Source organism: Parus major, chromosome 2 (genome assembly GCF_001522545.3).
Source record: "Parus major isolate Abel chromosome 2, Parus_major1.1, whole genome shotgun sequence".
Classification (NCBI taxonomy): Eukaryota; Metazoa; Chordata; class Aves; order Passeriformes; family Paridae; genus Parus; species Parus major.
This window is the reverse complement of record NC_031769.1, coordinates 96749398-96775170: the sequence shown is the minus strand read 5'-3', so window position 1 is coordinate 96775170 and position 25773 is coordinate 96749398. Positions and strand designations below refer to the sequence as shown.

Below are 25773 nucleotides of genomic sequence, written 5' to 3'. Positions count from 1 at the left end.
GCTTAATTATTCAGATTAGAAATAAAGAATAGTGAGAGTCAAATATTGTCTGAAGTTAAACAGCCTCTCCTTTTCTTATTAGCATTTTTACCCTGCAACATCTTTGGAAATGTGACAGGCTAAGGAAGAAGAAAACTCCTCTGGTTCCCTTTCCACTAGTTACTCATGCATATTGTATTTTTTTAATAGCTGTCCCAGTGAAGACAGGAAGTACCAGGCCTTGGTCAAACCACGTGAAAAGTCAGCTTCCTACTACTATTAAACTCTACGTGATTTCCATTGGGTACACCAATATACAAATTACATTTGAAATGCATGCGTGTGTGTGTCTGTTTAATTCCTAAACATGTGGGAGTGGAGTCAGTATGGCACTCAAGAGGTGCTTATATTTGCTTTTCTTATAAAAAATATAAAATCATTGGGCTGAAATGAATGCTAAGAAAAGAAATAATGAGATAGGTAGCAATGGGAAGACAGTTATTTCTGTTGAAGCTTGTAGTTGTCTTACATATCGTGTTTTATTGCTATAGAACAAAATAAAGAAAAAGGAAAGAATAAAAAAGACAAAACACACATAGAAACTTCCATCAACAAAGACCAAAAGTCTGTGGACTTTATTGGTATGATGGGGAAGCATAAGCAGGACATATTCTTGACTGTTCATCTAGGGAAAAGGTAATTACATACCGGTATACCAACATGTTCCTTTGCCAGCAGCCAAAGAAAAATGATAAATGAAGGAAATTTTATTGCATTTAAAAGAAAGTAGCAGAATTTCTAGTAAAAGGATTGCAGTTTGCTTGCCTGAAGAGAAGATTAAAAAAAAAGTTATCATATCCTCCTTCTACACTTGCGTCAGATTGTATTTCTTGTTCCAGTTCTGAACTGTACAACAAAAATTTGTTCATCACTCCTGTGATGAAGCAATCTACCCAAATTTAGGCTGTTCTAGGGTATAAACTCCTAGTAGAGATTTATGTTACTGTTGTGAAATACATGACCTTGAATTTTGTACTACTGAACTTTCACTCCATCTTTTGTATATTTTAAATAATTTCTGTGTTATCAATTATCACAAAACACATATCTCCAATTACACTGTTAGCACACACATATTTTAGGCATCTATCTACCTGATATTTAAAATATTGAAAGTGTTCCAGTTAAGCACAGATTGCTTTGAAACTGCATAAAATCTTTCTGCCTCTTGGTTATTTCCTTTTCTAGCACATCCTAGAAACACTGAAGTTTTTTCTATAATCAGGTCCCCATCCTTTCTCTAATGCTTTCACTAATTTACTTCCCTTGTGACACCCTCTTATTTGAATCTAAGCAAATTTGGAGAGAAAATTTCCCTCCTATTAAATTCAGCACTTTTTAACTAGCAACATTTTTTCTGGAATATGCATCTTTAGAAGCTAAAGTTTACTATAATAGGAGGGGTGTCAGGGTTATTAGTATTTCTCATAATATTTCAGTTTTCTTTCAAAAATAGGAGTTTAAAGAACATTTTTTTAACTATACTTCTTTACTCTTCTTCCCTAAGGAGATTTAAAACTGCCTTTTGTTTTATTCATGCTAAGTTCTTGGGTTTTATTAATGCCTGGATGTCATAGAATCCTAGTATTTTTGCTTTCACTTCTGTCTTCTCTGAAAGGAGAATTGGTGCCCTATTTCAATCCCAGTTTTGTTGGGTTTTGTTTTCTTTTGGGTTTTGTTTTGTTTTGGTTGGTTGGGTTTTTTTGATTTTTTTCTTTCCATTCATCTGTTACCCCCTTAAATGTCCAATGTGACATTTACAGCCTGCAATTCAGATTTCAACGTTTTGTAGTCTTGGGACACAGGCAGAAGAGATAATTTAGATGCTGTTCTCTTTTCCCAAGTGACTAAGATCTTAAGCCACTAAAATCTTAAATTCCCTGTCCACATCTCCCTTTTTTGCTGTGTTTTGGTTGGAGTCTGGTTAGCTATTAGCTTAGAATGGATCTTGCAAGCTTGTAAGGCACAGTGTTCTGGTGAGTATATCAGGGCAATTGTTTTGCAGGATAACAGGTCAGCTCCCTGAAACATTTGTTGATTCTTCCCAAAGTTAAACTTAATGAACACATATACATATAACCACAGATAGAGGATAACTTACCTTTCAATCCACTTTATTTTTTTTTCAAAGATTTCAAACTTCACAGGGGCACAGTGGACCTGCATACTTTGACAAAGATCATGCAATATGAGCTCTTATCAAAATCTGTATCCTAAACTAACTTGAGCTGTTATGCAGTACTCTAAGTGGTACAGTTTCCAAACACATAGTACAAGGAAGATGACAATTTTAGTCCCAATATTGTATTAGTTTCAAATGTTTGTAACAGCAGCTTGTATCTCGCCTTTATACAAGCAGTTAAGTTCCTCCTGTGTACACAAAACAACATTAAAGTAGCTTTTATAGAGGGTTATAGATACATATTTAGATGCTTAAATGACTGAAAAAGCTTTGATATCATCAGTAGTGACATAATGTTACAGAAGAAAGAACTCCATAGTATACTTCAGAAAATAAACCAGGCGTACTTCTTTTTTCTTGATTATTTAGGAGGTTTATTTCCCATACTTTTGTACATTGATAAAGCTTAGTATAAATTTATTAACTGAAAATTACAATACAGTCAGGTATAGATCCAGAGAGCTTATAATCCTCCTATTTTTAAAGTGAGTTTCCCTCCCCACACCTCATACTGGAATTTTACTTTCAGAATAATCGGGTCTTGAGACAGAGGGATTTACTTGGACTTCAGAACCTTGAAAACAGAAACGTTGTAGACTTTCAGTTGTTTCCCTGTAAAGTAGATAAATCTCGCTGCAAACAATAAAATGCTTTGATGAAGCAACAGCTCAGATAAGCAAATTTTATTCTATTGTTTTTCTGTATGCTGAAACAAAGTCCTGGGGTGTAAAACTGTCTAAGAATCAATGAATAGTGAAGTTCAGGATTTCTGCCAATTTCTACCAGCTTAAAATCTGGCCTGAAGTCATACCTTCTGGTCTGTATAATGTCATATTTGGATCATATTATGCTTCAAATAAAGTCTGTTTAATTTTTTCAATCTGCATGCATTTTTTTCCTAAAAATTATAGGATAAACAAAATTGAGGTAAAATTTATGAAGCCAAAGGGACTGAATATATTTGCCTGATCACAATTTGCATGTTGTTGATGTATGTCCCCAAAATATACCTACTTGTTAACACTAGAAAACTGTAGGTGGAAGGCACTGTTTTTCACTTTTTTAAAGCCTAAATGATGCAGATGTGTTTGATTGAGCAGCATGTGGGCTGGTGTTGAAATTGGGATGTGTTGGCCTTTCTCTGACTCTGCCTGCTTACAGAAGCAACACTTTTGTTTAAGCTGTCATTCTAAGGATGAAGAAGATGTTGCAGACTCCCAATCTTCTCCAGTTTCCATAGCAGTAGCACTGTGAAATCCCCTGAAGCAAGAACAGCTGTGCTGCTAGAAGCTGCATAAACAAACCCTCTAAGACTGCTCCATCTTCCATGAAAGTTGAAGGGAAGCTGAATGGCAGAACAGCATGGCAGTGCTCATCTCTAAGTGGCAAAAGAAAGGTGAAGCATGATTAAATACAACTTGCTTAACAGATTCATTCAGCCACCTTCCTGCCTCAGCAAGACATCAGTGTTTTGCAGGCACTGTGGCAGAGATAATAAACTGGTTAGTCCATATTGTTTGCATCTGGTGTCTGAGCAGAGTGGATTTCCTTGGGAACAGTTTTTCAGTCTCTTCACTGACCACTTAGCTGTGATCTAGTCTGAGCCCACAACTCTCTTGTAGAGATGATTCTGCAATCATCCCTGGAGGTACAGACATGACTCTTTCTTCTGGTGACGTCCTTCTGGTGGGAGGTAAGAGCAAATATTCAGACTGGGATTTATATGGCAGGACTACGGCCTCTTTGTAGAGCAGAGGCCATCTGAGTGCCAGCATATCCACTTCTGAGTATTTTAATTTTATTAAAGCCTTTTCTGGAGCAAAACAATCAATTTACTATCTGCATCATTCTCTCCTTCTCTTACACACTGTTCTGGCATTGAGGGTGAGGGACCCACCTGGAGCAGAGAGGGAGGTAGTTATTAACTGATGGCTTACAAAGAAAAATGTAAGTAATCTTGGGGTGGGAGAGGAGAATGGCAGGGGAAGGAGGTGAAAAAGGCAGAGAGACAAACATGTGATACTTTGTATCTGAAGTAGCAAAGACTGCTCCTGGGCCCACACTGTGCTCTCTGGCTCTCAAACCCTGGGAGATGCAGCTTTTAAGAGGGCTTACAATTGTCTTTTGGGGACTGGAATGAGCATCCAAATACAGGCATCTCAAAGAACTGAATTCACAAGTGGTCCTTGCATGATCAAGTGTGGTTTATCATTAAGGTTCTTGAAAAAATACTGAAGAACTTTCCTTTCCTAGACGCACTCTGTTAAGCCTTAAAAAACAGTAATGCATTTACTCATTTTAGCTGTTTTTAAACTAAAACACAGCAGTTCTACATTGTTAATAATATGAATGGCCAAACTGCACTACCTCAAATCAGTTTTGATTTCTTCGCCCTCTAATAAATGACATGGTTTTATAAGTATTTAAGTGCCATAATTTAAAAACTTTTCTAAAACATATCTTTACTGTTCATGGAAGACAGTTTTTAAAAAGAATCTTTGTGGTTTTGTAACCAAGTCAAAACGTGGTGTACAGGCAGGGGAGATTACTTGTAGACTAGTATTATCTGCAGAAAATATCGTCTTTGACTGAAATGTGTAATCATCAAATAATACTTCTGGGTTATACCTTTACATCATGCTGTAAAAGTATGTTTTAGGAAGAAATAAGTGCAGAAAAAAGTAGGAAGAAGATAACTCTGTATATGCTGAGTAGTTTTTCCATCATTATTCTGATGAGCATGGAGTCCATCCACAGATATTTTTGAAGGTTCTGCTGGTAAAAAGCTGCATGATGCAATATTAACATCCCTCTGCCCATATCAAATAAAAGGTTATGAGATTAATGATGCCTCTCACATCCCTCCCCATGGAAGAATGGCTGCCTCCAAAGTGAAGTTGCTTCATTTTGCAAAGGAAAATAGGAAGGGATATATATTCTTTTATTTTCCTACGGAGAAACAAGAATGCTATTGCAAATTCAGGAGTCTGAAATTATTTTAAAATGGAAAATTTATTACTTTTCAATATTCTATGAAAGCATTTCCTCTGAAAACTCTGTGATAGGCAATATCACTTGCAATGATGGACTGCTTCACTCAAAGGGTGGTAAAGCAGCTCTGGGCTCAGGTTGCCCAGAGGAGCTGAGGATACCCAATCCCTAGAAGTGTTCAAGGCCAGTTTGAATGGGGCTCTGGCAACTTGATCCAGTGGGTGGCACCCCTACCCATTGCAGAAGGATAACTGAATGATCTTTAAGGTGTTTTCTAGCCTGAACAATTCTACGATTCTATGATTACATGAAATTGAAAGAATATGGGGCAAAATAATTCACATTCAGTCCACACAATTCTAGTCTAATATTCCCTAATTTATATATCAGTCTTATGGCTGTTACTTATTTAATCATTATTTATTTCTATTGTGTGTCAAGAAAGTTCTAATTTTGTTTTGTAATTAATCACTTCATATGGACACAGAAGTTAATAATTCTTAGAAAATTAAGACTGAAAATATGAGCAAAAGCAAAGCAAAACAGAATTCTTATCACATTTTTCAAGGGATCTCAGGGTTAAGTTAAAAAATAAAAAACAATAAAACATATGATGATAGCTGGATGTGAGTTTTGCAGACCAGTGAAATTACTAATGCAACATGTTGGTGCATGAAATAAACAAAAAGGTATGACAGATAATTCAGTAACAAAATATGTGTTAATATATACCACTATATTCATAAATTTTAATAGAACTATTTATCACAGCAAGAATTGTTAAGGAATTCTGTAGGCTTTCTGCCACTGTGGTAAGATGAATGATGTATCTGATGCAATGCAGGGTTTTTTAATAATTTATTGGGTCATGAGTTATGGTTTTATTCAATTGAATATTATTAGATGGGTTTGCCCCAGGCAGTGAGCATGGTATATGAAAAAAAAAATGGATTAAGCAAACACTCGATGAGTTTAATCATTTCAAACAGGGCAGAGGATAAAGGCACTGACAGATTTGTCATTAATTCAGCAGATGTTTTTACCTGCACACAACATAATCACAAGATGAGAGTTGTCAGTGAAGCCCTGAAAGTATAATGATAATAATTAATAGTCTGCATAATCTATTATTTTCACACAATTGATTTATTTTCTCCATGAGAAACAACAATGGATGGAACAGAGGGTAGAAGGTCTTTTCAAGAATGGTGACATAAGAATATTTTTCTTCATCCCAAATCGTTATATCTATTTTTGATAAAATAGTGCCATTCACCACAATGATAGCTGGTGGTGATTTTTCCTGATGGAGAATGGAATGAATCATCATTGCTGCACTTTTTCCACATTCTAATGATGCCTCACCACAGAGGCCATCCATCAATTTTTTATCAAGAACCATTATCACTGGCTTCCCACTCAAAGCCTTACCTGTAAGATGAAACCAAGTCCATTTTTCTATTAAAAATATTAAGCTACTTTGAGAAGAGAGAAGGGACCTGAACTATAGTAGAATAAGATGTATGCCTTCTGTGCTGTTCAAATAAGTATAGGCAGAGGTCAAGGTGGTTAAAAGACTGATCTTGACACCTGCAAACATTAGATTTATTAATTGCTTTATTATTATATGTATAACTCTTGACTTTTCATAGAACTTCTTTTCCATCATCAAATGAAAGAGACATAAGTGTCTCCATTATATAATGTTTTTTTTCTTGATCGTTGCCCCAGTCATATAAAGGCTGAGCATTTTCATCAATTTTAATTGTGGCTATAATTACTCAACTCTTAATAATAATTTTTAAAATACATATCTGAAACTGCTTTTCTAGAAAGAAATAAACATGCAGTTCATGAAACAACATTTTGCCTTTCACAGTTACTCTGGGGCTATGTAGAAAGTATTTGATGAAGCTCCAGTTAATACTATATTATCCTAGTCAATACCTAGCTACCGAAACTGCAAATTACCCTATTATTTTTTCTCAGTCTCTTTTGGGAAGTTCCAACAGCAGTGCTAATGCATCACCTTATCAGACATTTCCTGAAAAGTGATTCATTCCATGGCTTTCAACACGGCAGCCAGACCCCCTGAGTAGACCACAAAAATAGAAATTCTATGGACCTGTATATAGGAACTGAATCACATTTATGACAGAGGGAAATAAGTCAGTTCTTTTCCTTGGCCAGAAAAATATATTTCTTTTTCTATTTAAGTGTTTCATTGATGAAGCTCCAATCTTGATTAAGCACTTTGTTCTCTAGGCAAAGAGAAGCAGGAGGTTGTTGTTTGGTCACCGAGAGTTAACCTTTCTTCATTTAAGTATGTTTGATATTCTGCAGATAAGCAGCAGAGATGACAGTTTCAAAAGCTACTTTTTCTATGTTTCTATGTTTCTATGTTTCTATGTTTCTATGTTTCTATGTAATGTTTGTAGCCTATGAGGTAGGAATATTTTTGCTTTCAAATTTTGCTTTATTGAATGTTTTAATGAGCTTTTCTTTTCAGAATGGTCAAAGAAATATAAAAATACTAACTAATTTCATCTCTCTCATCAGAGTAGGTGATAGCTTAGAAAGATCTGTGATGTAGCATTTAAGCATTCTCTGAGTCGTGAAACTACAGTCTGTCTTTCTCAAGTGCTGTAATAAAAATGGCAAAGAATTTGCAGATTGAAGATACGTGAGCCACAGGAAAAGACAACTTCACTGTGTTATCCAGTCAGAATGGATGTAAGGTTTCCATACCCTGAACTTGAGTTGTTAATGAACATTTCAAGAGCAGGTTAGCTACTTAATGACTCTATAGATCACATCTGCCATTCCACATCAGTGGCAGCTGTTGCAAGACTCTCTGACTATTAAGAAAGGAACCATACCTGCCATAATGAGAAAAAATTGTCAGTGTTTGCCTGGATTAAAATATCTCTGGGGATAGGCGTATATTTTTATTCTGTTGGGGAATAAATCTTAATAAAAATTAAAATGGAAGCAACAACAATGTTATTACTACTCATAATTATATATACATATTTTATTCAGAACTTAAAACTTTTCTTACTTTCTTTCCTTGTTCTTCCTTTGCTGCTTTTATTTTCCTCTAAAGGCCTGTTTCCAGAATAACTCTTTTATATCAGTATATATATATATATATATATCTTGTCTCATTTTTTAAAATATTTGATGATATTTTAATTTCATAAGAAGCCATGTAAACATTCGTCTTCAAACTGCTATCTTTTTGGGTGAATATGTTATTTTAAATATAATTTCTTTGGCTAAAGGAGGAGGGAGGGGAAAAGTAAAAAAATGCCTGGAGCTAGTAAATGGGGGAGATAGGATAGAATGCAATGTGGCAGCTTAAGTTTGCTGCTGCTGTGCATACAATGTAAAATGGTCATTAATGTTATTCAGTAAGGAGACTTGCATAAAATAATTAAATGAACCCTAAGGATACCTGTCAAACTGTCATATACTCACTAGCAAGGAAGTCACCAAGTAAAGCTGTCAGTCAGAGTCTGACATTCTGAAATCCTTCAAAAAGTGTTAAGCATTCAAAACTCTGCTAGTAATAAACCTGGCAACAGTAAGATAAGCTGGCCTGCCACAGCCTCAGGGTTCTTTTCCAAATGACACTGCGATATGACTCAGTACCCTTACGTTTGGAAGAATGGAGTTCATTTTTTTGTTTGTTCAAGGAAGAATCAAAGACATGCTTTACTCTTCCCTGCAGCAAGCATGAGTATTTTCCAATTTGTAAATAAAGAGAATATTGGCTTTTGGTGAACTGCAGTGCATATTGACCAGTCTGTGTAAATCAACTTAGGGGACATGTAAGCTGTGGTAATTTACATCAGATAAAGATTTATCTGACACTTTTTCTTTTTTTCTCTTTTCTGAACAAATAAATGTATAAACACTAGCAGCTATATGAGATAGTTTAGCCATTGATGCTGAAAGCTTAATTTCAGTAAACCAAGTCCTCACTGGAATTAAGGTCACTTGTAGTAATTACTTTAAACAGAGAGCTAGTAATGATCAGAAAATGGTCATTGCCTAATCTAGCGTATTATCACTGTCATTTCCAAAGTGCCTATTAACAATAGTGTCTGTGCCAACTGTGTAATTTACAATCATTAAATGCATACAAAACACTTCTTTCTGTTTATTGTTCCACTAAGTAGAGTTTAGATTTCTCATTTTTTATTTCCACCTTTGCTTTATCTTTCATCTTTCTTATTCCTTCCTTTTTTCTCTTCACTTTCTTTCCTTTTCTCAATTTCTTTTTTTTCTTTTCCTTTTCCTTTATTCTTTCTTTTTCTCCTTTTCTCATTCTTTCTTTCTTTAATTCTCTTCCTCTCTCTCCATGTTTGTTTCTTTGTTTGTTCTTTATTCTTCTCTATTTGTCTCTCCTTTATTTTTTCCCTTTAGGCTTCCTTCTCTTGTCCTAGATCTTCTTTTGCAATTTATTAGGTTTGTTAATTTTGAAACGCTTTAAAATAAATATTTTGCAAACTATGCTCTGGTGGAGAGTTTGTAGGAGTCAAAAGTCCAAGATTAACCCATGTCAGGACACTTGGTCTCATCTGACTTTGTAAATCTAAAAGATAAAAGGTGAATGTCCAAATGAGAACCAGTCACCTGACCTCCTTTTGTAGTCACAGAGGGAAAGTAACAAACAGAGTTTCAGTTCAATTCATCCTAATCAGGTTGTCTGCTTTGGGTCAAAAAACATCTCTGGAAAATGTCCGTTTCTTTCTGCTGTATATGAAAAAGGCTTGGGTAAGTAGCATAGACTCAACTATAGATATCTACATATAATGTAGACATCTGAAGTTGGGTAATATTACACACAACTTTTGTAACTCCTCTGTGTTCAATGGGTTGGGAGATTAATTAAATCCTTGTTCCTCTCTGATCATTATGCTGATATTTTTTTATTCTGTTTATGTCTGAAACTGCTAAAGTGATTTTCCTTTGTCTTAGATTCTCATCATTTGGAATGTCTTTAGGTATCCTTTATTAAAGAAGTTGTTTAATTTAACCAATAACTGGCATTTATTTAATAAAGATGCATAGACCTTAACAGTGTCTGATTAGTGGATTTGTTATTTCCTTTAGGTAAGTGTGGACATAGTAATTCAAGCATAAGGAACAGTTGGAAAATACTGATAGTTACAATATTAATAAATACTTTGAGTTAATATCCATAGTCCAAACTTTCTCATGCCATTCTTCAGAAACTTGTGATGAGGGACCCAATTGTTAAAGGTTGATTAGGAAAATCTTGACACAGTGATTTCCCAGGATGACAGTAAAACTGTGTCAAAACAAAAGTTAGAATCCAGATCTCTCAACTACCAGGAAACAGAAATATTGATATACAAGTAGCACAATGCAAAGTGTATTTGCTTTCACATCTTGATAAGTGAACTTCCTTAGAGAAGAGAGTGAGTTTTCAATTCTTACATAAATATTTCATCTTATATCCACACATATCAGAGTGAAGGGTGGAGACCTTAAATAAAGAATTTCTAATTAAATATCAGTGCAGTATCATGTAAATAGATTGGTGACTAGTGCATTTAATTCTTTTCTATTACTATGCAATTCAACATTTTGGATCATGAAGGGATGGAAGTTAACTACCACTAGTAATCAGTGTTTCCACCTATGACATTTTCTGAATTAGAAAAATGATCAAAATTGACCTTCTGGTCTTGTTTTTTAAAAATTCATTGGCCTTCTAGCATCAATATTTAGCATGTCACCATTTTAAAATAGTAATAAATTCTTTTCTGAAACTCTACATCTCATCTTCAATGAAATTTGGCCAGTTTTATATCAGCAATTTTTCAAGGTAAGCTGTTTGCATTCCTTTGCAATTAAAATGTGTGGTTTACTTCATAGTTATCTCCCTAAGGGATTTTAATATCTATCATCACTATGAATTCATGTTTCCTAGACAGCAAACAAGAATTTAATTGTTTTCTGCTGAAATAATCATTTTTGGAGAATGAGATTTCAGTTTGTTTTAATCCTTTTAGCCTGTGGCTGTTCTCCCTCAGTCATTATAACTCTAACTTAAGTTTATTTTGAGTAACACATGTATCTTTCTAGTCCAATCCGTTTCCACACAATTTTTCACTGTCAGTCAAGCTTAGCTAGTAGAAAACAATGAAAAAGATGTTGCTTTAAGCACTGGTGAGTTTTCTATTACATCCCTCATTAAAATAGAACTAAAAATAGATAACATTATAGGTGTGTGTGATGGTATATACAAGGCCCTACAAATATAATCTCCGAACACTTAAACCAAAAATTCTTGATTTTCTTTAACTGCCTTTGGTTGTCTCTTTTCAGGATATGATAGTCCTTGATCTCTGTAGTGATATGACAGTGTTTGATCTCTTTAATTTTTCTTTTTTTTTTTTTTTGTAATTAATTTGGACTTTAAATGGGAAGAATTTGGTAAAATCAAAGTATAAACTGGCTCTACAGAATGGCCATGAGGGAATAAAATTCTGCCTGAAAAGATTCTGTGGTCTTCTATAACATGATTATCTGTTTGATTAGTTGCCCTCATGTTTAATATAACCTGCCTTTTGGCCAAGTGCCAAAAATGTTGCTACGCTGAAGTAAAAGGCCAACTCCAACTCTTTTTAAGCTTGGATAATGAATTGTCTCTTAGCCCCAAAACTCTCTAACATATGTTCACTTTTTCGGTTTAGCTTATGTGTGGTTGTAACACTAAACAACAGTCTAAAATCTGTGTCTGTGTTACTAAGGAGTACTCGGGAGTGGTATGTTGTCCCACAGACATCAGCAATCTCAGCAGCTACAAGACTGGGCTTTAAAATTAAGCTCTAAAGCTGGAGCAGGATTATAAACCCCAGAAAACATGTACAAAACAATAATGTATATAATCCAGCAAAATCTTCATGAAACAATAAGGTTTTTGAAACCAGAGAAATGGTCAAAGGCACTCAGAGCAGTGCTGCCACAGCACTGAATTCAGAGTCTGCTTCAGGGATTTCTTTAAATACTAAAGTTAATGTAATTTCTCGGGCTTTATGAGCAATTACTTTTCCTTTCTTTTTGTTTTCTTTTATTTTTGCCAATGGCAATTCAACATTTTTGCAAGCATGTTTATTTTTCACAGGTAATGACAGCACATTAAGTATTTAGATCAAAATAATTGCTTAGTCCCTACTCATTCAGACTGAAGCCAGAAGTAATAAAAGACATTAAGAGAGAATGTGCTTTGGGTTTCTTTCATTAAAACTTCCATTAAATTCTGCTTCTTTCTTCTTTTTCCCTTTTATCATAATTCCTTGTCTAGGTATTTATCTTTGCCTTTTGCATTTTCTGCAGGTTTCTTTCAGCAGACTCCCTATACATGCTCTTACTCCTCTCTACCTCCTCTTTCTCTCTTTCTGTCACCATCTTTTTTGGAACTTTTTTCCTGCATCTAGCAAATGAGTTCATTTTCTCCTAGTCTGAACCCAGCTAAAACTTTTGCATGTTAGGGAGTTGAATGCCGCCTACTGCACTGAGAAAATGATGAACTAAAATCTTTGAACGTAGGAGAGCAAAAGAGGGTTTTATTATTTAGGAAGCTACATAAAGCACTTCATTTCAGAAGATTCTGCATGACCACAACTGGTTTCAGCTCTGTGACTATATGATCAGTTTGCTGGAAAATTAAGCCACTGTTTTTAAAGGCAATTATTTATTTGCTTATTTATTTTTAAGTCAGGTTTAGTTATGACATCTAAAATATTATAATCGTTCTTCATTTTCTCTCTTTTCTAGAAATGTAATTGCTGCTTTGACAAAAAATTAAAAAGTACTTTGAACTTATATTTTACTTTCAAGTTCTAAACTCAAAGTTGTTTCAGACTTGATTAATTATTTTAGCAATGTTCATTCTTGAAGGATTCAAAGCATTCTACTGAGATATATGCTTCATCATACTTTCAAGTAAAAAACTTGGAGTTCATTAAGATCTGGAATTAAAGCAATGACATTATCAACCCTCTCTTATAATTATTACTCCTTTGAAATTTATACTGTTATAGACTCTTAGGATTTTTGAGCCCTTTTCCTTGGAGGTCATACAAGAAGAAGGAATGCTATTGAGATAATTCTGTAAGAGATATGTAGGAAGACAGAAAGAGATAGATAACTTCAATCCCCATGTACGTATTAGCTAGCAGAAGTGATGCTTATAGCCAAAAGATAAAACTTTTGAAACCCTTTCAAAAACAGATGTCTTCTTAGAGAACTAGAGAAATGTGTTTTTTCTCAGTGATGACAAACTGATGAGGGACCTGTGACAGAAATGTAAAATTACTGACTAAAACTTTTGAACTAACAGAAGAAACCCTTCCCAACACACTGGATCTGTCATAAAATGCTAGTATTACCTTTAGCAACATGACTCCTGTATTTTTGTATTCCTATATTTGCATCTGTGCTTTACTGCCTCAAAACACTTTCTGCTAAGGCAACAGGTGGCAGTCAATACATCACAGAACAGGAGAGATCAGATGCAAGATTTTGATATTCCAAGAGCCATCCCTTGAAGTCAGCCTATCCATTATTCCATTCAAAAACCCCCATTATTTGTATATGCATAATAAAAATCCCCTCTGCCAAGGTGTTACGATCTGGCTTAAACCCAGAAGAGCAAAAAAAACATTAAATCTCTCATAAAACAGAGAGAAAGAGAGAGAAAGAAAGAAAAAAAAAAAGAAAAAGAAAGAGAAAATAAATGTGGGTGGGGGTGGGGACAGGGAGAGAGTGATAGGGTTTAGGTGGTAGCATATCACCCCTATGTGGGTCCCAATGATCTCTCGTTGCTCTCCTCCATCTGATCTTCTTGATGGTGAGGGTCCCACAGTGCCACCACCACTTGCTGAGGAATATAGAATCCCATGGATTAATGTACTCTTTTGGGCCTGGTGGGAATGCCCAGGTGCCTCCCTTGCAAGGGCCACTTTGACACTGTCCTGTGCAACACTGAGGGTCTGTTTCATCATCTGCAGTGCCCTGCTGCAGGGTCTGGGGACCCCTTTGGGGGGCCCTTTGATGGGCTGTGTCCCCCCTGCTGCTGCAGATAAATTTTCCCCGGGTGAAGGGCCCCTCAGCTGAGCTGGTTTGCACATCAGAGCATGGGCATTCACTGCCTCCCACCAGAGGCTTCTCAACCCACACCCAAAGCCTCTCTCCTCCCACCCTTTGGTGCAAGGCTCTATGTAAGCTGGTGGCTGATAGCCCAGGGACTGTGGTCTGCACTCCAAAGGTATTAAGCCTGATCCTTCAATGTGAATATTTTCTTTCCTCTGAGCCTTGAGTTGTTACTTTACCTTATCTTCACCAGGGAGCAGTTCAAGGGCCCCAGTCAGGAGGCCTGTAAAGGGTGTAGTGATCTTCTCTGCAGCTTTTGTAATACAATTTTCAAAGTTCTTCATGAAAATGTTTAAGTCATAAACTATAATATTTCAGTCTCTGACATAAGGCAGAAATTTAATCAAATAGAAACTCATGAGATATATAATAGCTCTTTACTTTCACAGAAGCTTCCAAAGATTACCTTCTGGGTAGTGTGTAACAAATGCCTGAGAGAAGCAGAAGCTGACAGTTACAAAGGGCCTTTAATTTATTCTTTTCATCTCATATGTACAAGTAAATTGTAATGCCTGTATAAAATATCTCTTCATTTTGGAGCAATTTTCACTTTCCATATAGAATGTATGGCAAATAAAATCAATCACTTTAACAAGCAAAAAATAATGATGTAAAATTAATTTGGTCATAAGAATGAATGAATTAGTTTAAGTAAAGAGTAAAAAAGGAATACTAAAATAAAACAAATCATTAAAATGTTATGAAAAGCATGGAAAATTTACCAATAGGTTTTCAGTAGCCCACAGTTATATAGCATTCAAAGTGCAAGCAATCTTTCTGGAATAAAAAAAAATAGGGAGGGCAAGAGGAGAAGTTTTTGCTTTTTTTGGTTTTGGAGTGTTTTGTTTTGGTTTGTTTATTTGTTTTGTGGTGGCTTTGTTTGTTTGTTTTGTTTTGCCTGGTTTTGTTTCTTATCACATTAGTCTGGGATCTCTTATGGTCTGTAAAATCTTCAAATACCATTTAATTTCTTGTGAAGAGAATAATTTTTCTCTCTTTTTGCTATGAAGGGGACATATCTTCAATGAATGGGTAGGATTGAAGTAGAAATTATAGTTCTCAAGATATTTAGTCTAAAACTAGTTAAATTGGTCTTTTATTTGGAGAAAGCTGAACAGATATTACTGCTTTAAGTAGTGTTTTATAGAACCAAGATTAAGAGGGGAGGAAAAATCACAGAAAACAAACCAAAACAAGTAAAAACTCCAAATTATCATTTCCTTGCCAGAAATGTCCCTAGAGAGTCAGGGCTGCAATTTCTGCAAACTTTAAAAAAGACTTATGTTTACTGTGAAACTTTCATTGCAGATAGTAACCTTTATGTCTTTGAGGATGTCTGTCTTGAGACACCTTAAATTTACATAGTCTAATAACTATTAGAAGACATTTGGACAAGAAATAATGACTTTTACCAACTTTGGAGAAGTGAAAATAGTCTGAAAAGTCAAATTTACACAGTGGGCTAAGATAGTCCTGATTGTGAAATTTATTGCTATTGAACTGCAGAAAAGCATGTCCTGAAGAAGGGTAGTTCTTGGTACAAAGGGCTTTCTGAAGACAGAAGATAAACAGAAAAGCTAATTTTAACTCAGACAATGTCTACACAATGAAGAAACAATTCTGGAATGACATTAATGATGGTGTGTACAGAGAAATAAACATGGAAATATATAATTATTTTAATTCATACCAGAAGAATTAAATAAAAATTCTATCAGAGCTCTTTTTTTTAACACTTCTTATGCATGTCTCAAAGACAAAAAAATTGGTCAATATCCTCCTTTGATGAACTGAAGAGGACAAATAAACAATACTATTGGAAGCAGCTTTTTATTCAAGGCAATCAGTGGATATAAACTAGAGAATTCAAGAACATTAAGAGAACATTTTTCTTTTATAACCACAATTTGGAAATAAACTCAAGTTTTTACCACAAAAAGATTTTATCATTTAAATCAGCCAAATAGACAAAAGTCTTCAAAAGGCAAAAGACCTCAAAAGCTAAATCTTATAAAACTGAGGGAAAACAAAGCTTACCTAAACAATAAAATCTTAGTTTAGTTTACAAAAATTTAAAGATCCAGTGGATTTAAACAAAGTTTCTATGATACACGCAAAAAGAGTGAATAATAATAATAAAAATAATAATAATATTGTTGTATAATAATAATAAGAGCTAACAAAAAGAGTCAGAAATACTCAGTTACCATTTCACTTTATATAATATTCACTTTATACACTCCCTTTATACACTGTCTGGGAGAATTAGGCATCTAAATTAAGATCAAATCCTAAACCCAGTGAATTCAGTAAAACTAGTGCTCATCTGATGATCTCTAAGACTGACCTTTAAAGTTACCTGTCTCTCCAAAGACTTGTTGCTTTCCTCCTGTCAAGATTACAAGTGTTTCAATTATTTATCTATGATTGGGAGTCTGCTCTAAAATTTCAGACCAGACCTATCCTCTCTTTTCCAATGGATAGTCTGCACAGCTACTTCTGAGGTTGCTCAAACTTAGCAGGATAGGTTTTAGCCTTACTTCACAAAATACCTCATGCCCAAAGTATGAAAGAACATGCTTTGTTCTTTTGCTGTCCAAAAGTAAGTCTGAGCTGGACAAATGATTCAGTTCATCCTGAAAAAGAATGAACTCTGAAGATGTAGGAATATGATCTTTTTCTGGGATGGCTGATATTTCAACAGAAATTGTATTTTTTTTTTATGCTACTTGATACATTTGTTTTAAAGCAGGTGTGAGAATTAAATTATGTATACTTAGTTCTTCAGCTTGAAGTCAAAGAAGAGCTGAAGAACTTCTCCAGTTCTGTAAAGTAAGCATTGACAGGTCTTTCTCAGAGCTATGTAAAGCTTTTAAGTCCCTAATCTAACTTATTATCTCAAAAATAAAGTGGTTTTAATCAATTGATTAGCCCTGCAGTGAGTCAAATTATATTAATAGAATATTTTGTATAACCTGCTGAAACATTCTGTTCTTTTGTATTCAAGTGTGGTTTCCACAAAACTCAGAAGAGTGTGAAAAACCATTTTGATCACAAAATTTACACTTTTGACAGTTCTAGAGACAAAAGAATGTTAACCATTAAACAATGGGGAAAAAACCCCATTTCAACACCATAGCATGATACAGAGCAATAAAAGTGTTGCATTTTTAAAACCAGCTTTCATTGAATATTTGCTTATTTAATTAACATACTGGTGCATAGGTTTATGTTCTCCAGAAGCTGAATCTACATGTTTAAGAGAGTGACTGTTACTACCTGCCATCTCTTCTATAAAAACAATTGAACATATGTGCGCTATTCTAAAATATCTGCTAGCAGAATGCTAAAGACATTTGGCTCAACTTGAAACTTCCAGCAGAAGAAAAATAATTACTTCTATTTAAACAATAAACACATTTGCAAGAATAACAGGAAAGTTTCACACGTTTCTGGTTACAGATTGGTTAGCTCACGAATACCTTCTGCTTTTCATATCCGTAGAGAACAAAAGGTTATGTACTTTCTCTTATCCTCTATATTTATTGCAAACTAAATTTGTTAGACAAGTGTCAGCCATTTAGAGACAAAGAAGCTGGGGAAGGAGCAAGTAGCTCCATGAACAATAATTACTACCTTAGCATTAGGAATTATTTCTAAATTCTGGAATCTGGGTAAAATTCTGTTTTGAGGACCAATTCTTTGCCAAAAAAATATCACAGAAACACTAAGAAACAGTCTAAGAAACATTCTTAGAATGGTTTGGGCTGGAAGAGACCTTGAAGATGACTTATTTCCAACCCCTGAGATGTGGGTAAGGACACCTTCAATTAGACCAGATGATATCAGAGTGGTTGAAGTTCCCCAAAAGGACCAGGGTTTTTGAATGTGGCTGCTCCTATCTGTCTGTAGAAATTCTCATGGTCTTCCTGGTCTGGTGGGGTGTAGCAGACCTTCACTCTAGCACCACCTGTCCCTGCCCCCCTTTAACCCTGACCCATAAGCCCTTGATGCCTCTACAGGCGAAGTTCCACACACTCCAGCTGATCATTGGCACAGAAGGCAACACTGCCTCCTCATTTTCCCTGCCTGTCCTTGCCAAAGATCCTGTATTCTTCCATGGCAAAACTGCAATCATAGGGGCCATACCACCAGGTCTTCAAGATATCCATAAGATTGTAGCCCTGCAGGTGTGTGTACATGTCTAATTCCTCTTGTTTTTTTCCCATGTTGGGTGCATTTGCATCAAGACATTTAATTTGGGCCCCTAATGAAACTGAATTACTGAACTGAGTGGATGCAATTGTTTTGCACTGCTCTTCAGGTACTCTTCTGCTGATCTGGGATCCATCTCCAGGCTATGGACATCTCTCACTGGCATTGGCACCCAGCTGGTAAGAATAAGATTAACTTCGAGAGGTAGGTAAGACTGAGGTTCCCCTTCCCCAACACCTTTCATCTAAAGCTCTCTTCACCAGCTTGGAAAGCCCATGACTAGAGATGCCTTTCATATTTGGGACAGACAGACGCCATCTTCTCCCAGTAGAGGTTTCTCAAAAATGAGCCCCATAGTCTAGGTAGTGAAACTTTGGCTGTGGCACCAGTCTTGTAACCACTTCTTGATTCACTGCCTTCAACTGGCCCTTTCAAACCTTTCCTTTTGAGCAGGAGCACTGATGAAAATCTATGTGTGCTCCAGGGTCCCTTAAGTTCTCAGATGTGTATTCCAGATTTTTACCTTTGACCTTCAAACCAGCCATACTGACACTAATCCCATCTGATTTCTAGTAGGAATAGCACTGAGATTCCTCCAGTGAGAGGAGGGAATGGAATGCCAGAAACAGTTCCATGAAATCCTCCCATCCTGGTCTGGTTAGTCTGTCAATGGTATGACAATCAGAATGTATTACACTTAAATTGGAAGAGCTATGAAGAGGCATATTATCTGACTGAATATGGCCTTATCAAGCAATGAATCAAATATGATGTCTGTTGCATCTGTGTCTCAGTACATTTTAAACTTCATTCAGCAATAGAGTAATGAGCAAAACACGAACATTTTAATGGAGGTAAGAGCTTTCAAATTGAGAAGAAACCTCAGTATTTAATCTCTTGTGCATTTACTCTGGTTTATACATTCTCTCTCAAGCATTTAATGAAAGATACATATTAAGCTTAATTTAAGTAACCATTGTAACTGACAGAAGTTGATATTTATACCACATTTAAAGCAAATAGCTTTCTTCTCACTGAATGCATTTGCCATTTTCAGAATATTTTTTCATAACTCTTAATTAAAATTTTCCAATAAAGAAAAATACGCAATAGAAGCCAGACATCTGGAAATCCAGTATTTCTGAAAAGAAACAAAATGAAATTGAGGCAAAAAGGAACAAGAGACAGATTATTTTAATACTTTACAAGTTTTTAGATTTCTTTCCTTTATCTCTTTGATCAGAGATAAAGCTTATAGGAAATAACTGCTTATATAACGACAGTATCTGTATATGGAAGCAATGTTTGTAGAAGACAAGTTTTAACTTGTCTATATTTTCAATTTTAATATCTAAATTATATGCTAAAGAGACACAATTAGTACTTTTATAAAAACTATAATTTTAGAAAGGTAGTAGGTTAAGTGCATTCAGCCCACTTAGATGCTTGAATGTGCCAGACAGATATAGCTGTCAATTTATTTCTGTACTTTTTTTTTTACCAAGAGCTTTTAAGTAATTTCAGGAGAAATGTTGTCCTTTTCTTACAGTTCAGAGACAGAAACTTTGGTGCTGGCTTTTGTTTGGTTTGTTGGAAAGGATTGACTTTCTGTAGTGATCACACTTTGTAGGTAAGATTGGTTACAACATAGGATAGATTTTCTATATATATTTTTTTTTTAAATACCAAAAGAGAAGAAGAAAGAAGGAGAGGTGGATGGTGGAACATGTCTTTATGTGTTTTATCATCATAAAAACATATGGCTCAGGTCCATAAACTCAGTTTTTCAAAACAAACATAAAAAAACATTGATATGCATATGATTTCCAAATAGACAAGGTTATGTTAGTGGTTCATTAATTTTTATTCTTACTGCTATTATGCTTGTTTGTCTTTTGCCATTTATTATTATGGGAGTACTAAAAACTCTATAGCTCTGACAGAACCATTCAATTATAACTTCCATTATGAGATACATGAAATTGTAATTTTTATATTCTGTATGGTATATTAAGATGAGTGTTACAGGGACTTCATGAACATGTAGAATTATTATAGATGTCACTTTGTATCACTTTATTAATTACTCAACAACTGTAACCTCTGTTTTAAGTGGGTTTTGTTTTGTTTTTTTTTAATAAAAATCAGATTAATTTAGAGGTTGATAGGATTAGCTGCTTGCACAAAGCTCACTTCCTAACTTGAACTAGGAATTTAGAGAGTGCTCTCATGGTCTACTCTGTTCAAACCTGTTTTTCAGTGCAGAAAACACTGAAAAAAACAGTGCAAAACAGTGAAAAAGAGAGGTTAACAAACTCCTAACTTTTCCTCTTCACTCTCCAATGTATAAAGATGTTGATAAGAGAAAAAGGCTTGGAGTTTTAAAAAACAGAGTATAATTTCTAATAAATGTAGAGAATTGTTCAAATTCTCTACATTTGCTCCCTGGATTCTGCCTAATGGGTCAATAATAATTCCTTCCCTTTTGGGATATTCTGACATCACCTTACTGAATGCCCAATGAGACCAATAGACTTAATTAGGAAAAAAAGATATTGATTGGATTTCTAACAAAAAAGACCAGACTGCATTAAAATAATATCCTTCAAGATGTGAACGTTTTCAATGTTGATAAATTCTGTTTCTTTTCAAATTAAGCCTTTTTTTCTTTTTTGCCAGTGATTCAGTACTAAAAAGGACACAATAAAAATGCAAGTTCAACCAAAATCACACTTTATGTAGATTATATATTTTAAAATTATAAACAGAACACATATGGTAGCTGCAAACTCCATAATTTTTAACTTTCTTTTTTCACAGTTCTTTGCATTTTAAAAACTCAGCTAGGCAGTAAAAACATTTAACTTAAGTTGTGAAGTTAAAAAGTCCAATCAAAGTTGAAAGCAGACCAAAAGTTTTTATTACCAGAAGTCATTGAACATAAAAAGTTCACTGCATGTATCTTTATTTTGCCTTCAAAATCCTCCTAATAAAGTTAAATTGGTGAGGGGCTGCATAGAACACTAGAACTGCCATGATAAAAAACTTACAAGAAATGTCTATTGAATGACCTGCACTGAAACAGGGAGAAGTGAAATTACCCCGAAAATGCAACACTTGAAACCACATGCTGATTACCTCTTCTAAGCTTATAGTTGCAGTGAGGAAGCAGTGGAGTTTGAAGCTGAGGAACGATTTATCTGAAAAGAAATGATATGCTGTGGGGCAGGAAGAGGATTTAAGATAAAGTATTTAACGATAGCAGACTAGCTAACACATTGTGTAAGCAGCTTGTTGTGCCACAGAGAGCAAAAACCACATAAGAAACTCATCTAATTAGCTCTTCATTCAATTTCTAGTGAATTATAACAACAAATTATCCCAAAATTAAATGAAAATTTTTGATAATTTTTATGGTTTTGTTTGTACTTTGCATAATGTGTTGTATCTGGTCCTGCTAATCATCACATAGAGTGATAGATTACCTTCCACAGCTTGCATTCCATCATGATACATCCAGAAATTCTCAGCCAGAACTGCTCAGAGTAGCAAAGGTACACAGTACCACAGGACACACTCAGGACCTTTGAGACAGAAGTGATAACTGTTAAACCTTGGTAATCATATAGCTGTAACAATCCAGATTTTGATTTTTTTTTTATGAGTGAGCAATGGAACAGAAGCTGTTCCAAGAAGACATGCATATCCCAACACAAGTAAGAGAGCAAAATAGATAATATTCCTCCTGTGTATTTTCTATTAGAGAAGAAAAGGGACCACTGTTCTGATAACAATGTCTATGAATATCCAAGAGGATTTTACCTATCTGTCTTCTGGCTAGACAACAAACCAATCATGGATTTTACAAAGATCAGTTGGGATCAACAACAGGCAGCTAAGAATTTACTATGTAAAGTCTAGGATTTCACTGTGATTTTTTTGCCCTGGCTGCTTGAAGTCATTTCAGTTTATCTACTGCTTATGAAATACAGTTTTGTGTCTAGTGTTCCTTTGAAAGCTAAAATCTGAAAGTGATATGATGGCAGAGGGAGATAAAAAAGTGGGAGATGTACTAAAGGAACACATTTTCAGGAAGTAAATGGATTCAAAAAGGACTCATGTTATATTCAGACGCCAAACAAAGGTGCCAAAATGCTGAGCATTTTGCATAGTCCCTGCAGAGAAACAGTAGATAGGAGTCCAAGCTAGAAACATTTCTTAATTTGAGTGCAATTACTCAATATGGATACAAAATAAGTTTTCCTAGATTAACCTTCTCCTCTGCATCATTGGAACAAAGTCATGAAAATAGATTGCTTTTCTTACTGTTCTGGTATGAGGAGTGGGGTTTTTAGTGGGTTTGTTTATTTTTGTTTTTTTGTGTGCAATTATGGAAAAAGCAGGTGTAATTTATTGTGGAGACTTAGAAAACCAAAGTTTTTGCTTCAAAGAGTAGACCATTCAGACTGCACTTTACTATGTATAATTGCCTTTTATGTGCTGATTTCTCCTCTTTCCAGTCTTCATTGAGACTAGGTTAACTGAAATTTGTAAGAGTACCATAAAGTACAGATTCGTAAAAGCATACTTTTGTATGAGTTAGTCAAATACTAGCTGACTAGTTTTTCAGTTAGGGAAGAATGCTTTCAGTCTTGGGGAAAAAAAAAACCAAAACAAAATAGAAGATATTTCTGTATAAAGCTAGAGAATTTATGGTAGGCATATCAATAAATATAATTTTTATGGAAACTGACATAACAGTAAAGAGACACAAGCAGATGGAGAAAATTTTTCTTGGGCTGTGTGTGATATCCACTGTAGTATCTAAATAAAACACCACATTATGTTTAAAGTAATGAAGGCTGTTTAAAATTATTACAGAGGACCACTTTTTCCTGTGCCTACATCAATCACATTCAGGAACACTGTCAGTATAAATCACTTTATCCATTATTAACAAGTCAAAGGACTTACCTGCAGATTTCTCATAAAGCCTTGTTGTATGAAACAGCATTATAAGAAGCAACAGGAACCATGACAAGCTTCAGCTGATCTGCTGACAATGTTTGTTCTGTTGTTTCTGTAGTGTACGATGTCTACTATAGTGTGAATCAATACCTGAAAATGGCTGAACTTCTCAGTATGTTCAATGTAGCAGCTGTCTGAATGCTTACAGCACAAGTTTGTAGTGGTGCAGGATTAGAAGGCATTTTCATTACCTGAAGTTGGAAAGAAAAAACAAAAAAACAACTAATTAATTAAAATTGTACTGAGTATTTTCTGCAAATTAATTTTCAAAAAAAGCAAGTGCCTCACATGTGAACTGATTGCAACCAGCAACTAAGCCTACCCAGCTGCTGGGTTATTTCCTCTTCAGTGTGAGAGAATCAAAAGAGAAAAACTGAAAATTCGTGGTTAATAGAAAGGCATTTAAATAGGTAAAACAAATACTTGACACACAAGAAAAGTGAAGCAAGGAATTAATCATTACTTGTTACTGGCAGGCAGATATCAGCACTTCCAGGAAAGCATGGCTGCATCATGCTTAATGATTACTCGAGAAGACAAACACCACAGCCATAGACATTCCTTCTTTCTCCTCCATTTCCTGCAGCTTTTACTGCTGGGCACATTGTAGAGAAAGGCATATCCCATTGGTCATCTCATATCAGCTGTGTGGGTCAGGTCCCTTCCCAGACGCCTGTGCATGCCAAGCCTGCTCACTGGGGTGATTGAGTCAGATATTGGGACACTCACAGAATCATGCAATGATTTGGGTTGGCAGGGACTTTGAATGTTATCTGGTTTCAACATCCCTGCTCTGGGCAGGGACACCTTCAATTAAACCAGGTCACTCAAGACCTGTCCAGCCCAGTGTTAAAAACTTCCAGGGATGGGTATCCATAGTTTCCCTGGGCAAACCATTCCAGTTCCTCATTACCCTCATAATAAAGAATTTTTTCCTAATATCTTATCTAAATCTAATCTCTTTGTCCTGTCTTGCTCCATCTTTCCTCTAAGTTCCCTTCAGGTACTGGAGAGATAATCAAGTGAGGGAGAAAACAAATTGCTTCTAAAGAGAGAACCTCAAACTTGAGCTCAGGAGGGGTGGTGAAATAACAACCATGTTTCCTTTGTGATTTTCATCACAATGGATATAACTGAGTCCTCCCAACACTAACCACAATGCCACCAGTACTTCCTGATACTGACACCCCCATGGAAGACTCTTCTATGGAAAGGGTCCCAAAGAGCGTCTTTGAATCATACCTATTTGATGCATGCTGAAATAATCAATTTCTCCTTTTCAGGAGTTGTTTTAAGGTTGTCTATCCCCCAAGTGAGAATCTGCCATATGAAATGAAAAGCACTGTTAAAAAAAATCTGAATAACAGATCTAAACCAGAAGAAATCTGTGTTTTTTTAAGATTAATAGTATCTTACCAAATGAAAACAATATGTTTTCTTTCCACCTATGATGAAGTGGGATGTGGGGAAGGGTGTGATTTACTGCATACTTCAAAAATTGCCTCTGTGAAAATCCTTGCATACAGTACAGCACAAACTTGTGCTCCTATGAATCATTTCTCTACATAGCTATAACAGGTAGAGGGAACAATATATTGATGAGTAATAGCTCCGTTTCTAGAGGCAGATCTTTGGCTATGTGTTTGGTGATGTTCAGAGAGTAGCAACAGTTAGAGTTGGCTTTCTACATCTAAGTTCATGATATCTAAGATAGTTCAAAGTTCTAAAAGATGTTTTATCTTTGCTAAGAGCAAAGATAGTTTTTAGATAACTTATCTAAGTTCCAAGATTTGCTGTAAATCCCATCTACTATGTACAGTATTACAGAACAGAGACATAAACTGCAATACTTTGTTGTCTTAAAGCCATATTTACATATATACAAGAAATACAAATTTTATTAGGTGCACTTCCTAAATCCTTTTCTGAAAAAGGTAATTCCTTCATGGATCAGACCTGAATTACCACAGCAGAACTTTATTAAAGGCTTGGATCATTAGAGTACATAAATCATCAGTAGCTTCAATGTGTCTGACTAGTGCAATAGCGCAATGGAGCTTTGCTAATTTAACTGAAGTATCTGACCTATATCTATTCCAGGGCCCCCTGCTCAAGAGACTACCCAA

The 25773-nt window shown here is 35.2% G+C and overlaps 2 long non-coding RNA genes across 13 annotated transcripts in view; one reads left to right on the top strand and one right to left on the bottom strand.

Annotated features, from left to right (window-relative positions):
• Nucleotides 1-674: 674 nt before the first annotated feature.
• LOC107201029 lies at nucleotides 675-24069 on the bottom strand. Of its 5 annotated transcripts, none has more exons than XR_004496043.1 (5): nucleotides 23936-24069; nucleotides 23594-23838; nucleotides 22105-22203; nucleotides 6256-6298; nucleotides 3606-3904 (listed from the first exon to the last, which is right to left on the bottom strand). It is a non-coding gene; the product is annotated as an uncharacterized LOC107201029 (long non-coding RNA). The 5 variants fall into 5 exon arrangements; XR_001519955.2 differs by lacking the exons at nucleotides 3606-3904; nucleotides 6256-6298 and adding exons at nucleotides 14853-19760; nucleotides 21758-21819 and having other exon boundaries at nucleotides 23936-24066; XR_001519958.2 differs by lacking the exons at nucleotides 3606-3904; nucleotides 6256-6298 and adding an exon at nucleotides 675-3599 and having other exon boundaries at nucleotides 23936-24066.
• The window catches only part of LOC107201031, a 64249-nt gene continuing 48063 nt past the window's right edge, over nucleotides 9588-25773 (top strand). For 6 of the 8 annotated variants that reach the window (XR_004496048.1, XR_004496046.1, XR_004496045.1 and 3 more), the window contains exons 1-2: nucleotides 9588-9994; nucleotides 18729-18823. This is a non-coding gene — a long non-coding RNA (uncharacterized LOC107201031). The remainder of the gene's footprint in view (nucleotides 9995-18728; nucleotides 18824-25773) is intronic. The other 2 variants (XR_004496047.1, XR_001519965.2) reach the window with 1 other exon arrangement.